This window comes from Eurosta solidaginis, chromosome 1 (assembly GCF_040869045.1).
Source record: "Eurosta solidaginis isolate ZX-2024a chromosome 1, ASM4086904v1, whole genome shotgun sequence".
NCBI classification, from domain to species: Eukaryota; Metazoa; Arthropoda; class Insecta; order Diptera; family Tephritidae; genus Eurosta; species Eurosta solidaginis.
In genome coordinates, this window is record NC_090319.1 from 124,856,187 (window position 1) to 124,872,686 (window position 16,500).

General features: G+C 41.7%; 1 protein-coding gene and 1 pseudogene across 15 annotated transcripts in view; one reads left to right on the forward strand and one right to left on the reverse strand.

Annotated features, from left to right (window-relative positions):
- The window catches only part of Mvl (Malvolio), a 1,196,163-nt gene that overhangs the window by 1,035,367 nt on the left and 144,296 nt on the right, over positions 1–16,500 (forward strand). The window lies entirely within an intron of this gene.
- Positions 3,978–4,483, reverse strand: LOC137238617 (probable peptidyl-tRNA hydrolase 2; annotated as a pseudogene).

Sequence of the window (16,500 nt, forward strand, 5' to 3'; positions counted from 1 at the left end):
GGGGGCATAGCATCGAGGCAGCAATCGCGGCTCGCGATGAAATCACAGCTGCATTAAAGTCAGCAGGATTCCCTCTGCGAAAGTGGACCTCTCATTGCAGTAGGATACTACAGGGCATACCCAAACCTCACAGGCTTACGGAAGACTTTCTGGAGTTCGAGGACGCGAGCATGGTAAAAACCCTAGGCATCCGTTGGAACGCGCATTCCGACTATTTTTATTTCACAGCGAAACCAATCGAAAACCAGGACATCTTAACAAAGAGGGCGATCCTATCTGCCATCGCCAAGCTCTTCGACCCGTTAGGCTGGCTAGCTCCAGTTATCATCGTAGCCAAGATACTAATGCAGAACATTTGGCTGGAGGGGACGGACTGGGAAGAACCGGTATCCGCAATCACTTTAGATCGGTGGCAAACCTTTATGCAGGAGTACCCCGCCATTAACCGGATTCGTATACCTCGGTGGGTGCACTTCACCCCCACCAACGATATAGAAATTGACGGCTTCTGTGACGCGTCTGAAAAAGCCTACGCGGCTACGGTTTACGTGCGAGCTAAGATCAACGATAGGACATACGTTAGTATACTCATGGCAAAAACGAGGGTGGCACCAGTAAAAACAATTTCACTACCAAGATTAGAGTTATGCGGTGCCGTCTTGCTGGCTGAGACTTTGGAAACCGTGATGGAGAACCTGAACTTAGGCACATTTAACATTCACCTATGGACAGATTCGACCATCGTCCTAGCATGGATTCGAAAACCCCCGTGTTCCTGGTCAACATTTGTAGCTCACACGGTGACAAAAATCGTGGAGAAGGTAGGAACGAAAGCATGGCATCATGTCGAGTCCGCATCAAATCCAGCGGACTTATCCAGCAGAGGACTTCCACCCACGGACCTAGTCGACAACTCTTTGTGGTGGCAGGGACCTTCTTGGCTGCAAGAAGGCAAAGCGAAATGGCCATCTCAAAACGAACAGGAGTACCACACAGACATCGAAGAAAAACGAGTACAAGTGCATGCAGCAACGACCATCAACAATAGCGAGGATATTCTTGATCGGTTCTCCGATCTATCAAGAGCGTTGCGGGTAATCTCCTACATTATAAGATTCTCGAATAGAACTTATCCAAAAACTAAAACGTCCTTTAAAGCAGAGTCGCACCAGATTTCGCCTGACGAAATCAAGGCTACGACTAGCCGTCTCATCAGGATATCCCAAACCAACCACAATGTCGAAGAAATAAGCTCTCTGAGAACTAGGAAACCGATCGCGGCCAAAAGAGAGATCCTCTCTCTAGACCCCTTTATCGACGAAAATAATGTCCTTCGGGTGGGGGGTCGTCTCAACGCATCTAGGGACGTTCCCGTCGACGAGCGTCACCCGATAATCCTCCCTTACGCCTGCCGCCTCACCCGTCTCCTAGTCCAGTTTGTCCACACCATTTCCATACATGGCGGAAACCAACTAATGCTGCGGCTCCTACGCACGCAGTATTGGATACCTCGGGTCAAAAACATGATCCGATCCATCGTCCACAACTGCAAGGCCTGTACGCTATTCCGCAAACGTTCCCCGACGCAACTCATGGGAATTCTCCCTGCGGAACGCGCTACCTTTTCTAGGGCATTTACCAACACCGGGGTGGATTTTGCCGTACCGTTTGACATCAAGTCTTACAGCGGACGAGAATGCCGAATGTCTAAGGGTTACGTCTGCCTATTCGTCTGTTTTGCGACTAAGGCGATCCACTTAGAGGCGACTAGCGGCCTCAGCACCGCCGCGTTTCTAGCAGCGTTTAGTCGGTTTGTCGCCAGACGAGGATGCCCGAAAAACCTCTACTCCGACAACGGGACGAACGTTGTCGGTGCATCTAGGGCTCGCCGCTCGGAGTTCAAGGCATTCCTCGTTGATGCGCGCGACCAAACCCTCTCGAAATACGCCCACCAAACCCTGACATGGCATTTCATACCAGCCGCTGCTCCTCATATGGGCGGGCTGTGGGAAGCGGGAGTCAAGAGTTTCAAAACTCATTTCAAAAAGATCGCATCGGATCATAAATTTACTCTAGAGGAGTTTAGCACCCTTCTGTGTAGGATTGAATCTTGTCTCAACTCCCGACCCCTGGATCTTCAAATGACCCGTCCAACCTGGAGCCGCTTACCCCCGGGCACTTCCTAGTCGGGGGCCATCTACTAGCGCCATCCGAGATTGACGTCAGCGAAAATCGCGCTTCACTCGTCAATCGATGGGAAAAACTTAAGGCGCTGCATCAAACCTTCTGCAAAGGGTGGAAAACTAAGTATCTCACCGAATTGCAGAAGCGCGTTAAGTGGAAGCATCCACAATCGAATCTCAAACAGGGGGACTTAGTCGTCATTAAAGAGGACAATCTGCCTCCCAACGAATGGAGACTAGGTCGGATAGCCAACCTTCACTATGGCCCCGATAACCGAGTTCTAGTCGTCGAACTGGATACGGCGAGGGGACAAACCACCAGACCAATCACGAAATTGGTCCTACTACCACCTTCCAGTCAGGGTGAGGGAGACTTGTAACTCCCACCCGTTATAACAAACCCCCTTAACCCCGCTCTCGTTCACCCCAAACGAGGCCAACAAACCGCGTAACCCAGCTCTCGTTCACCCCGAACGAAGCCAACAATCTTAACGCAGAGCTACTATCTCCAACATAATACCAATGAATCGGCAATTACCCGCCCACACACGCATGTGCAATTACGTATACGCCAATTGCGAGATACTCAAAATTCCTCCTATCACCTAAAATCCTGAAAAAATTATGAAACATCATTCCTTACATGGTTTAACCTAACGCGGTTATCTCGCAAGGCGGGTTTGATAATCAGGATATCTATTATATCTCTATATAACCACCCAACAAAGTAAGGGGGTTCAAAGGGTCAGCAGAAATAGGTACAAAGCGCCGGGTGCTTTTGCATACACATTGTCGGTTTTAAATAATACAACATATCGCGGCCACCGTGGTGTGATGGTAGCGTGCTCCGCCTATCACACCGTATGCCCTGGGTTCAACTCCCGGGCAAAGCAACATCAAAATTTTAGAAATAAGATTTTTCAATTAGAAGAAACATTTTCTAAGCGGGGTCGCCCCTCGGCAGTGTATGGCAAGCACTCCGGGTGTATTTCTGCCATGAAAAGCTCTCAGTGAAAACTCATCTGCTTTGCAGATGCCGTTCGGAGTCGGCATAAAACATGTAGGTCCCGTCCGGCCAATTTGTAGGGAAAATCAAGGGGAGCACGACGCAAATTGGAAGCGAAGCTCGGCCTTAGATGTCTTCGGAGGTTATCGCGCCTTACATTTATTTATTTTTTTTATTTATCGTGGGTTTTCAATCGAATTGTATATTCACAAATTACGTCAGCAAACTTATACCTTAAAAGCAAATTGTTTCGATTAATATGATTTCGCTTTATTGAATCAAATCGCAATATTATAGGATCAATATGCTCATCATAGAAGGCACCCTACAACACGTCCTTGGGAATCAATGTGACTGTAAAGCTCTGTGCCTTGGTTTTTTTTGATGGTGACATGACTAGATGATGGCACATAACTATAAGAATGTATACAAAGAGGCACAGAATAATATTCTCTTGCAAAAATTTAAATGAGCAACGAAGGTCGAATTTTGCGATTTCTAAGCAATTCACAACTGAATAAATGTGACTCTTGATTGGATATTTTTTAATGTCAATAGACACATAAACAATGTTAACTAAAAGGCTAAAATCAAAGAAGATCAGTCTTGCCATGGTAAGAGTAGCTCACCTGTGTAGCTGCTCTGACCATAACAAAATATTTGGCCAGTATGTAAATGAACTGTCTATATACGACGTGATGTGAGGCTGCACGAATTACATGTCCTACGCAAGTTTATTTCCACCTGTTTCTATTTCTAAAACGATAAGCGTTTTGCCTGTGTATAAATTAATTATCTAAGCTTAGCACGACCTTTATCGCAGATGGCAAATGCTTTACAAAGTTTAAATATCCAGTAACCTCATCAAAATCATCAACCTCTGCTGGACCAATGGCCAATATAGTTTGAATTGGGTTAAATTTGTGTACGTCCGGCGTCGTTTATTAAGCACGCTACGAGATTGCTTGCCTCTGCAGCACGTTCTATCGCCATCATTTCACGTTGGCTTTCATTTGCATTTGCGGCACAGCCCGTGGTTTCCCATGCGCGTACGATACGTGATGTGGTGCATTGTTTTTGGGACTCACGTACAGCACCATTCATAATTATCGCGAAAGCTAGCAAGACGAGCCCCCCAGACGTCGCCGGTGCGTTTCCATCACATGCCGTCACCTTTAGTGTCTTCATTAATATCATGCCCCTTTAAGGCATACTTGTATCCGACGAAGAATGAAAACAGCATAGCTAATCAATTGATGACCTGAGTAGTGTCCCATAGGGTGTGGTCACCCATTATTTATGTTGGTTTGGTAGCGAAGTAATAAGGGCAAACAGTTACACGGAATACATAGATAGAAATTTTGAAGCTACTTAGTCCGTTCCACTATATTTTGGAATCTCGAATCAAGTACAATGCGGTGAATAAGAATATTTCGCAACCACTTGGTCACAACTTCAAAAGGTATTAAATGCCCCAGAATTGAGTATGTAAGTGTAATTGTCATTAAGCGGTGGCATATTTATTGAAATATACATATGTAAGCTACTGGCATTTTTCGCCTCGAAAATAGGGGTCTTCATCTGTCTCACTTACCCAGTCAGGTAAAGGTGTCCATAGTTGTTGCTAAAACGAGCTCCTGGGCATTTTCGACATCGTCAATTTAAGGAGCCGCCTCACTGAGTGGCATGGTCCCGCCTGCTGCAACATCACTGCATTCTGGTCCCTGTTAACGGTCGAAATTATCATAATTGCATATATTTTCATTGTGAGCAGTCTACACTTACGCCAAATATGAAATCCTGGGAGGAACAACCGCTTGGGTACGTGTGCAGTAGATTAAGCGACTCTGGCATTGGTTGATCCTTAAAAGAATTCACTAATGTTTTCACCACCACGGGGCACTATAATATCGGCATGCGCCATAGATGGTGCAATATAATTGGTATAGGATGGTTTCACCATAGTCAAATACTGCCATAGTTAAGAGTTCCAGAAACGGCGCATGTCTAAAGTTTGTTTGGCATAGCTTCATTAGTAGCTAATTGCTCTATGTTCAGTAAGAGTTCGTCGTATGTGAAAAGATCAAAGGGTCTACTAAGCCAATGCCTTGACGCTCTAAACGCCTAGCATTCACTTCTTGTTCAGGATGAATTGGTATGGCAAGTATAGGCGTAAGGCCATTTATCGCTCCATTATGCTCAGTAGACCGCATGTGCCTATGAATACTCTAACATTAGGATGAGCTAGAATGGTTTCTTGGGGGCCACCACTCATCCAGCATTACATTTTGAGGTAGTGTGGTATTCCCCCCATTTTATTAGAGAATTATAAGCCGTCATATCCATTATAACATCCAATAAGGTATCAAGTTTTTCTCGTGCTAAATCAGCGGTACGAGAATCTGCGCCGAGACTGATGTAAACCATACCGCTCGGTGCCCCTTCTATAAAGTAAGCTGGCGCCGCCCTGGCAGTCCATTTGCTTGTTTGGTTCATGCAAATGCGCAACAGCGAATCGCTGAGAAAAGGATCAACCATAAGTAAATCAAATCTTTCACCACTACGCAAAGCTTGCGCACCCTTGAATCACCCAGCAGGTCACCATTTGTTGCGCCAGCATAAATTAGACGCGTAAAATGTTCCATTATTGAATGTTGTCGCGCCTGCTCCACGTCCAATGGCAAACCCCTCTCTTGTCTACCTCACGTATTTTTTTGCTGCACTGGACACTCGCGCGCATGTGGACTTATTATCGTAACTGAATAGTTGGCATTTGTTTCTAATAATTTCTGCAATAGCCCCCGCCCAAACAAGTAATTCGACTTCCAAACGCTGGGTAGTACCGCCAGCACTTTTACGTCACATAACAAATGCGACAGAGCACTTAGTCTGTATAAAAATGGAACTACATTTTGTTTTTGCAACTTAGGCCTACGCTGCCTCCGCTTCTTACAAAATGTCTGCCTTTGCACGTTATTTGTAATTTATGCAAAATAGTTCCAACCATGATACGAACGGCCAGTATTGTGAAAATACGTACATCAGCGCCATTCTGCCCGTAGCATGGGAAACGCGGTATTTGGAGAAGGTCATTACCGGAGGCCAAGTAGCTGAAACGAAAAAAAAATAATAATAATAAGAAATTAGAAAAATTTATAAAATTATTAAAAAGGGAACGATACTCATACTTACCCATCACAAGTTTTCTTCATAGTGAAAATTCATTCAAAATATCTCTATACTCATTTCCATGAATGAATGACATTTTGAATGAACGAATCAAGGTTGCCACTCGATGACATTTGCTTCTGTCTTTTCTTACGCCCTAAACACATTGCGCGCGACCCCATGGGATCACAAGTGGGATCCGCGGGATCCAACAAACACGAGTGTTAGTACCCGAACAAAAAAAATCAACTAACGAAAACCCCGAAGATACAGCCTGGTTTCACTGAAAACAAACGCGCCAGGTTGTATTTTGATAGGTTTTTTGACATTCGGCCCTTTTTCGCTTCTTTATTTTTTGACAAAAGTTTGTAGTTTGAGACCGAAATAATTTTCGCGGTTTATTTGCATGGTTTTCATTGTTAAAAGGCTAGTGCACAGTCAAAATGTAAAACATAAACAGAAACATGTCACACTCAATAGTGGTCTCGCTTTCATGATAGGAATTGTTTTTGTGTACTGAACTTCCGATAAAGTTTCGTCAGTCCTTTTAGCTTGAAATCCAAGCAAGAATAAAGTAGTCTCATATATGCTTTCGATACTACAAACAAGGGAGAAATTGAACTTTTTCGAAAAGGCTATAAATTTTATGTCGGGTCAGGACTCTGACGCGAGCTTTCCCTAAATAATTGCATGACATGACCATTATGGCTCATTACGCTGCCAAATTGGCAGCACCGCACAGCTGCCTCATTCCAATGAGTGGAAGAGTTATCAGCTGACAGCGCTACAAATTGCCACACTCGATAGTGTAGCCTATTCCCGCCAGGGTTGTGTTGAAATCAACAAATACACCACAATTTGTGATTCTCACACAACATGGCTCAAACCAACACAAAGAGTGTTCGCAGACAGCGAATAAAGGCCTCTTTACAATCTCATTCACCAGCTATCACCCGGCAAAAACGCTCTGGTCACTCCATGTTATTTGACTAGTCATTTTACGGTCATAGGTTATATTCATAGTCACATGTGCATGGGCGTGGGTAAGTTTTGTGACCAAATTTTTGTACGGCAATTACAAGGAGCCGTGACAACACACTGCTTTACCGTGATATACCGTATATTACCGCGTATTGCCTGCTTTAGGCAAACACCAAAAAAATATAGTTTGTCCTAAGTCTATATTTAATAATTCTTAATTTTACTTTTGATTGTTTCAACATCAGTATTTTCACTCTGATGAAAAGACTTTCAAAATTAAAGATACGTTTAAGCGTATCTCAAGGAAAGTTTACTAAACCTCATAGTGGGTCCAACCACTACACGTCAATTTGTTGGCCGAATAACCTAATAAGATTATGCACTCCACATGTATCCCTTATCCCGAGTACGCCAACCACAATCTCAGCCAATAACTCACCAGTATCCGCTCATATGCCACCCAACCCCCTGGAGTCAAAACAAGTAATAACAAATTCCCGTTCCAGAATGACGGGCTTCTCAGTCAAACGCATGAGAAGCAGAAAAGTAATCAGAGACACATGGAACACGGGGATGGCGCGGAGACACGTCCTTTCCGTCCATCGCACCGCAATGCCAGTAGGCGCCGGGGCGGCGCGGAGCCGCGTTCGTTCCGCTCGACCCGACGCTCCGCTGGCAGAGCGGCCCCGTATCAACCATGCAAGGAGGGTACCACAACCACCCTCGCGCGCCAAACAACAACCCCAGCCGGCTTCAGAAGTGGTCGACTCCGGTACAATTTAGCGGCACCGACTATAACTCGAGCATTGATCGCCATCGCACCGACAGCCATAGTCCGAATTGAGGCAGGAGGCCTCAGGCGAAATATGGTGCGACTCTGCTTTAAAGGACGTTTTAGTTTTTGGATGAGTTCTATTCGAGAATCTTATAATGTAGGAGATTACCCGCAACGCTCTTGATAGATCCGAGAACCGGTCAAGAATATCCTCGCTATTGTTGATGGTCGTTGCTGCATGCACTTGTACTCGTTTTTCTTCGATGTCTGTATGGTACTCCGGTTCGCCTTGAGATGGCCATTTCGCTTTGCCTTCTTGCAGCCAAGAAGGTCCCTGCCACCACAAAGAGTTGTCGACTAGGTCCGTGGCTGGAAGTCGTCTACTGGATAAGTCCGCTGGATTTGATGCGGACTCGACATGATGCCATGCTTTCGTTCCTACCTTCTCCACGATTTTTGTCACCCTGTGAGCTACAAATGTTGACCAGGAACACGGGGGTTTTCGAATCCATGCTAGGACGATGGTCGAATCTCTCCATAGGTGAATGTTAAATGTGCCTAAGTTCAGGTTCTCCATCACGGTTTCCAAAGTCTCAGCCAGCAAGACGGCACCGCATAACTCTAATCTTGGTAGTGAAATTGTTTTTACTGGTGCCACCCTCGTTTTTGCCATGAGTAGACTAACGTATGTCCTATCGTTGATCTTAGCTCGCACGTAAACCGTAGCCGCGTAGGCTTTTTCGGACGCGTCACAGAAGCCGTGAATTTCTATATCGTTGGTGGGGGTGAAGTGCACCCACCGAGAAATACGAATCCGGTTAATGGCGGGGTACTCCTGCATAAAGGTTTGCCACCGATCTAAAGTGATTGCGGATACCGGTTCATCCCAGTCCGTCCCCTCCAGCCAAATGTTCTGCATTAGTATCTTGGCTACGATGATAACTGGAGCTAGCCAGCCTAACGGGTCGAAGAGTTTGGCGATGGCAGATAGGATCGCCCTCTTTGTTAAGATGTCCTGGTTTTCGATTGGTTTCGCTGTGAAATAAAAATAGTCGGAATGCGCGTTCCAACGGATGCCTAGGGTTTTTACCATGCTCGCGTCCTCGAACTCCAGAAAGTTTTCCGTAAGCCTGTGAGGTTTGGGTATGCCCTGTAGTATCCTACTGCAATGAGAGGTCCACTTTCGCAGAGGGAATCCTGCTGACTTTAATGCAGCTGTGCATGCTATGCCCCCCTGCAAGGACATCATCGACGTACATACTGTTTCGCAAGATGTGCGCTGCGGTTGGCAGAGATGCCTCGACGTCATCTGCAAGTTGATGTAGGGTTCTGATCGCTAGATAGGGGGCACAGTTGACCCCAAAGGTTACCGTGTTGAGCTCAAACACGCTGACAGGGTCCTCTGCTTTGAGTCGAAAACTATTCTTTGGTATTGGGTTTGATTTTCCTTTACCCAAATTTGCCTGTACATCTTCTCAATGTCGCTGTTGAAGACGTACTTGTAGAATCTCCATCGGAGGAGCAGTATTGTTAAGTCGGATTGAAGTACTGGGCCGGTGTGTAGCACATCGTTCAGGCGTGTGCCATTGGATGTCGGGCACGACGCGTTGAACACGACTCTCACTTTAGTCGTTGTACTCTCCTCTTTGATAACCGCATGATGCGGCAAGAAGTAGCAATCAGATGATTGTGGTGGTACTACGGTGTGAACCTTAGACATGTGCCCTAACGTGACGTATTCTGTCAGTACCCTATTGTATTCCGTCTGTAGGGCCGGTGTCTTGGCTAGGCGTGTCTCGTTCCGATAGAACTGAGAGCAGACGCTCTTAAGAGATGGGCCCAAACAGAGCGTTTTTGGGAAGTCTTGTTTGAATGGAAGGGAGACAGTATATCTTCCATCTGAATTCCTTTCCGTCGTGTTCTTATATAGTGCCTCGCAAATACCGTCAATTGCGTATTGCATCAACGCATAGTTGTCAATATTTGCTCTTGATGCCAATTCACGCATTGTAAAAAAATATTCTTGAATACACTCATTACTTTTGATTTTTCTCTCAGACAATTATTTGTGGAGTGTTGCGCTATTTGTTGTTCACTTAAATTCACTCATCAACGCCACCTTCAGTTTACTCCACGACGTTATACCCCTTTCGCTAGACACAACCAATTTTGCAATGCCTTTGAGAGATTTCTTGGCGAAGACAAATTGTTGAAAATCATCCCACCCCATCATCGCTGCAGGTTCTTCGAATTCTGTAATCCAGACGTTTACCGGAATTTTTTCAGTGCCATCAAACATACGAATAGAGTCTTCTATGTCGCGAAAGTTCATTACGAATTTCGGTAATTGCATTCCGGGTATATTTTTGTTTGCACCGTTTTCTTCATTTTCTACCAACACAAAACAATCATTGCTCATTTCACTCTGCTGACGCTTTCGGCGTGAGCTATTATATTCTTCGCTTTGCATATTCGTCGCATTTTTACACTCGGCACCGTTCTGTTCGTTTTCACAAATTTTTTCACACTTAACCTGATCGTCTTCGTTTTCTGTTTGACTTTCTTCATGGCGACAAACATCTTTCAACAATTGTTCTTTTTGTAGATTCTGGAAAATATGCAATATTTTATCATACTCTTCGTCATTAAATGTAACCAAAATGCAAATCGAAATTAAATCGCACTCTTTTAGGTTTTCTTTAATATACGCCACCTTTTTTGCATAGTTCTCGTCATATTCATTGTAATCAAAACCTTCGAACTCTCTTAAACGTTTTCTGTTATCTCTGTCGCCTTCTCTCTCGAATACATATTTACATATGTAACGCGACACACTTTTCTTATTTGAAACACGTAGATTTCTGCGAACATTCTCGAAATCTAATAAACGTGAAATTGCGAAATGAAAACTTCTTTTTTTCACTAATACAGTCACAAAACTTTTCTATAAATTTTCTTTTCCATAGATTTGTTGTTATTTAGTTTTCGCAAAATAAGGAATTAGAGCATTTTTCGAATTAACACCACCGTTTCACAAGGCATTGGTTGAGCCCCCAATATTTATAGTATTTGTTATACAATGTTTAATTTTAACATTTTTATTGATATTAAATAAAATAATAAGTAAATAATTTGTATTTTCAGTGAAATTAAATTAAAGGAAATTTGAATTGAATTAAATATTAGATTTCACAAGTACGTCTTTTAAAGCGAACCGTCTTTTCCGCCGTCTTCGTGTTAACTCCTCGTCTCTCTAATTTTTTCTTGCATCTTTCTTCTTCTCCGTTTTCGTCTTCGTATAACCAGTGGTTGCCATCTTTCTTCATTTATTGGTTGCCATCTTTCTTCATTTATCGCTGCTTGATATTAGCGTTGGGATTTTAACCCCACATATATTTTTGTGTGAAAAAATCATAGAGATCCGTGGTATATATAGTTTATATATATACTATATATATTTTTTTTTGCAATTTCAGCACCATTTTAACAGCTAGAAGCCTCAACCAAATGCTTACATGTATAGCATATAGTGTTGTCTGAAAAAATCATAGAGAGCGGTGATATATATAGTATATATTTCATACAACCGATTGTTCAGATAAGAAACTTTGCGCAATTTCTGTCCCATTTTAACAGCTAGAAGCTACAAATTTCACCAAATGCTTACGTATATAGCAAATATTGTTGTCTGAAAAAATCATAGAGATCGGTGGTATATATATTATATACCCCATATAAACTTTAATTTTTGCCCCTTTTTTACGGCTAGAAGCTTCACATTTCAACAAATTTCATCAAATAGTTACGTTTACGTCATATATTGTTGAAATACGTGATTCATAGTCATAGCTTTACATGCAGACCAAAAAAAACTGAAACTTTGCATCCTCACACAAAGTACCTACCTTATTTTTTTTTTTAATTTTATATTTATCTTAAAAAGCGTTTAGGTATGTACATCTGTTCACTATATATTTCTTATCCTATACATTCGATTATTTGGATATTACGAACGGGATATGATTATTGTTCAGCCCCATTCATGAAAGGTATGAAGCCTTACTTGTTAATTGTTTTTTATTATGTCTTCGTTTTTAATATCTGAGCGCAAATTGTAACGGGGACTTGGCATGAAGAAAAAATGCAGTTATGAGAAAACTTGTGGTTCGTCGCAAAATTCGATGAAATTTGATTTTGCAGGTTCCAACTCTCATGTACGAAATGCGCCGTCGGGGTCACCACTTTGGTTGCCTCTATGTTTCTCAATGGACAACTCAAATTTCGTAATGGATTATTATCATTTTATTGATATAGAAAAACTTATAACTTTAAATTTAAAAACAATAAGAGGCTGCTTATGCAGCTAGGTTAAAGTAACGATAATAAGAGTAATTATTATCATGAAAGAAAACTTCAAAAAATAAATAATCCCAGACGTGAGCTAATTCGCACTTTGCTTGAAGCTGATACACGGTGTGCAGCTTAACCGGCTACATATATTTTGTGTGATATCCATATTGCCGTAAAATATCTTTAGGCCATCCAAGTACAAACTTTGGTCAATATCTCGATAACGAGAATTAATCGTGGGCGCTTTCAGCGTACACAAGTGTTGATCAATCGTTGAGTGATAATTCCTGAACGCGCTGTTGAGTATTTTTGATGCACCCAAAGTTGGGATTTTACGACGAAGTACTGAGCCTAAATTTTTTCGCCACATTCGGCCAACATGTTTATTAGGCTATTTGATAGTACTTTGACATTTTAAACTGTCGGTAAATGAATACATATTTTCCTCTTGATATTATAGGGAAGTGTGAAAAAATATTTAAGAAGTAATTTTCCTTAAAATTTAATTATAATTATTTCATTTGGCAGTTGGCTCAACTTGCGGAAACATGTTTACAATACATCAACAATAAAAGGCAGATAAAAAATGTCCTTTATGTAAATGTACCAGAAGAAAAGGAAAATGTATCTTTAAGCAAAGTCATAACCCTGTTGAAATTTAATATGCAAAACCTAGTGAAATTTTTTGTCACACATTTTCAATTGCCATTGAAATCTGAACAAGTCTTAAAATATAGATCTCTAGCTCGTCAGGAATTTCCATAAAACATATCCCAATATTTCAAATCTCGTAATAATTTCCAATTTTTTCGACCCGCTCGCCACCCAGGGCAATTTTTACTGTTATTTCATGCATTGCAGGCTATCACCTACGTATGTATATGGTATAAGGATTGTAGATCAGTGAGAAGTCTCTCAAAAATGTATCGCAAGATTCCATCTGATCAGTAAGATATTTCAAAATATTTCGAGTAGCGCGCCTCCTATTGGACATTTGATTGCATTACAACGGTGTAAGATTTTATACTTAAAGACCGATCGCAATATTCCAAATGCCCTAAATGGAATTTCTAAATATCTCGGTCCTCGCCTCATTTTTTATTCTAAATATTAAAGTAAAATAGAGCCCAAGGCCGTAGATAAGTGTCATTATCCTAGGATTTTGGGAAGTCATTATCTCGATCCGGGCACCACCTAGCATAATTTTTTCTCCTTTCGTTGTATTGTGACGGTGACCTGAGCTATTTGTAAGGTTTCATCTTTCTAGGTCAATGAATACTTACTTTAAAATCGATCGCAAGTTTCCACAATTCTGAATGGACCTTTTAATACCTTTAAATATCTCGATGCCTGTCCCATATAGAAAACTCTTTTATCTGTCATATAACAACCTAATATATACCGTGCAAAGTTTCAGGTCCCTGGGTTGTCAGGAAGTCCCTAAAAATTCGAAAGCAAAACTTCCAAGTTCGTAATATTTTTTTTTAATTTCACGATCCCTGGATCTCCTAGATAAAATTATGTTCCTCCTATTGCATTGTCATGGGGTTCTGAAGTTATCTTTTTAGTTTCAAGAATCTGTAAATAGATTATCTAAATATCTCGCTCCTCGTCACACATAGAAAACTCTTTTATCCTAGATATTACAACTTAATAGAGCCCAAAGCTTCGTTCAAAGTTTCAGGTCTCGAGGTTATAAGTTCCTGAAAGATCTAAAGAAAAATTCTAAGTTCGAATATTTTTTTAGGTTCCACGATCTCTGGACTACCTACGGACAATTTTTTTAACTCATGTTGCTCTGTCATGGGGTTCTGAAGAATCTAGCTCTACGGGAAGTTACTCAAATAAGAAAACATTTGTATCCTAAATATTATAACAAAATAATTACCGAAGCTACATATGTTAAAGGTTTTAGGTTACTGGGTTATCGCAAAATTCCATAAAGCTCCTGAAAGCTCGAAAGAAAAATTTCCATGTTCGAACATTTTTTTTTAATTTTAACAATCGCTGGACCAGCTAGAGACAATATTTTCCTTAGTGTTGCCTTATCATGGGTTTCTGAACTATTTTCTCTGTCAGGTCTCTGGGTTATCGGGAAATTCCTTAAAAGTCGAAAGCAAATTTTGAAAGTTCGTATGATCTAGAGAAATTTGTTTTCCTAGTGTTGCATTGCCATAGGGCTCTGAACTATTTTCTTAGTTTCAAGAATCACGCTCTACGGGAAGTTACTCAAGTAGCGGACTCAACATTCCACATGTTGTAAATGGACACTCTAATTATCGCCGCATATCTCGATCCCTGTCACATATTACTTACTTACTTAATTTGTGCTTAACCGCTTAAACGGTTATGGTCGTCCAACAAGGCGCGCCAGTCGCTTCTTCGCTCTGCCAACTGGCGCCAATTGGTGACACCAAGGAAGTTTAAGTCGTTTTCCAGCAGATCGTTCCAGTGGAGTGGGGGCCACCCTCTTCCTCTGCTTCCATAGGCGGGTTCCGATAAAAATACTTTCTTCGCCGGAGCGACATCTTTCATTCGCATAACATGGCCTAGCCGGTGTAGCCGCTGCGCTCGGAAAGGTCGTTCCCAATTCTGACAGAGCTGATGGTGTTGTTCAACGCCATTTTGCACAGCCGTATAAGCTTTGCAGGGAAACAAAATTCAGACATATCGGCATATACGCAGCTCCTTTTCGTGTTGTCGAATGCGGCTTTAAAATCGACCAATAGGTGATTTCTATCGATTCTTTTTTCGCGTTTTTTTTCCAAAGATTTTGCGAATTGTGAAAATCTGGTCGATGATAAATTTACCAAGTCTGAAGCCGCTCTGATAAGGTCAAATCAGCCGATTCACAGTGAGCTTCAATCTTTCGTTAATACACTTGAAAGGATCTTATTTGCGATATTAAGAAGGCTGACTCCGCGATAGTTGCCGCAGTTTGTAGTATCCCCTTTCTTGTGGACTGGGCAAAGGACACTTATAGCGTTTTCTTTTCTGAAATAAATTGTTGCCTAAGTAAATGGTAAAGTATTAATAGAGTTACTCCTACCCCAGAAAATTTTCAATATTTATAGTGCATGGAAAGAACATAAATGGCTACCCCGTGTATTAGCTGATTTTCACAAACGCGCGTGTCAATGATAATAAAAATTCATTATCAACTATTTCTTTCATTTCAATTTTCTTCGCTAAAAAATTTGCGACGTTACGATAAATTGTCACGATCAGCTGGTTTAGCAGAGATGCACTGCCACACCGCCATTTTATGCAGGGTAAAAGTGTAACGCTTTTGCTCTTCGAGCAGACAACAACTTTCACAAAAGAATGAAATACCCCGTAAAGGCGTTACCTGCTTTTTAAAATAGAACAAACTATATTTACAACCCTTGCGCGGCGTACAAAAAGCATAACAATTTTGCCAGAAAAGACAACGCTATGAGATTCCAATCGTCGTACATCCACTCGTTCGACCCTATTCAAAGAAGCTGATACCACTTTACGTCAAAACTATTTTCAATTCAACAATAAAATATATAGACAAACAAACAGTCTTGGAATGGGAAGCCCCACATCAGCAATTATTATGGAAGTGTACATGCAAAATCTGGAAGAAAAGTACATACAGGAGATGAAGTCCAAATTAGGCGTGTCATTTTATGCTAGATACGTGGATGACATAGTATGCATTTTAACTACTAACAAAGGACAAACAGGACGATAAATATTGATAAAGAAGCCAAAAGATTTAACTATGACATATATAGAAAGCAAACGGCCACCGACACAATAATACACAATACCTCAAATCACCCCCAACAGCATAAAAATGCAGCATTAAGGCACTTGGTACATAGACTTGAAAGAACACCTCTTACACAAGAGGCATATAAGAGAGAACTTGAGGTCATATATAATATCGCTGCAAACGACGGATATAAAGAAGCACTAGTAGATAAGCTCAGAAGGACAAATGGAGAACCAAAAAGAAATAATGAAAAGGAAAATAATAGCTGGACGGCTATGACATATACTGGAAA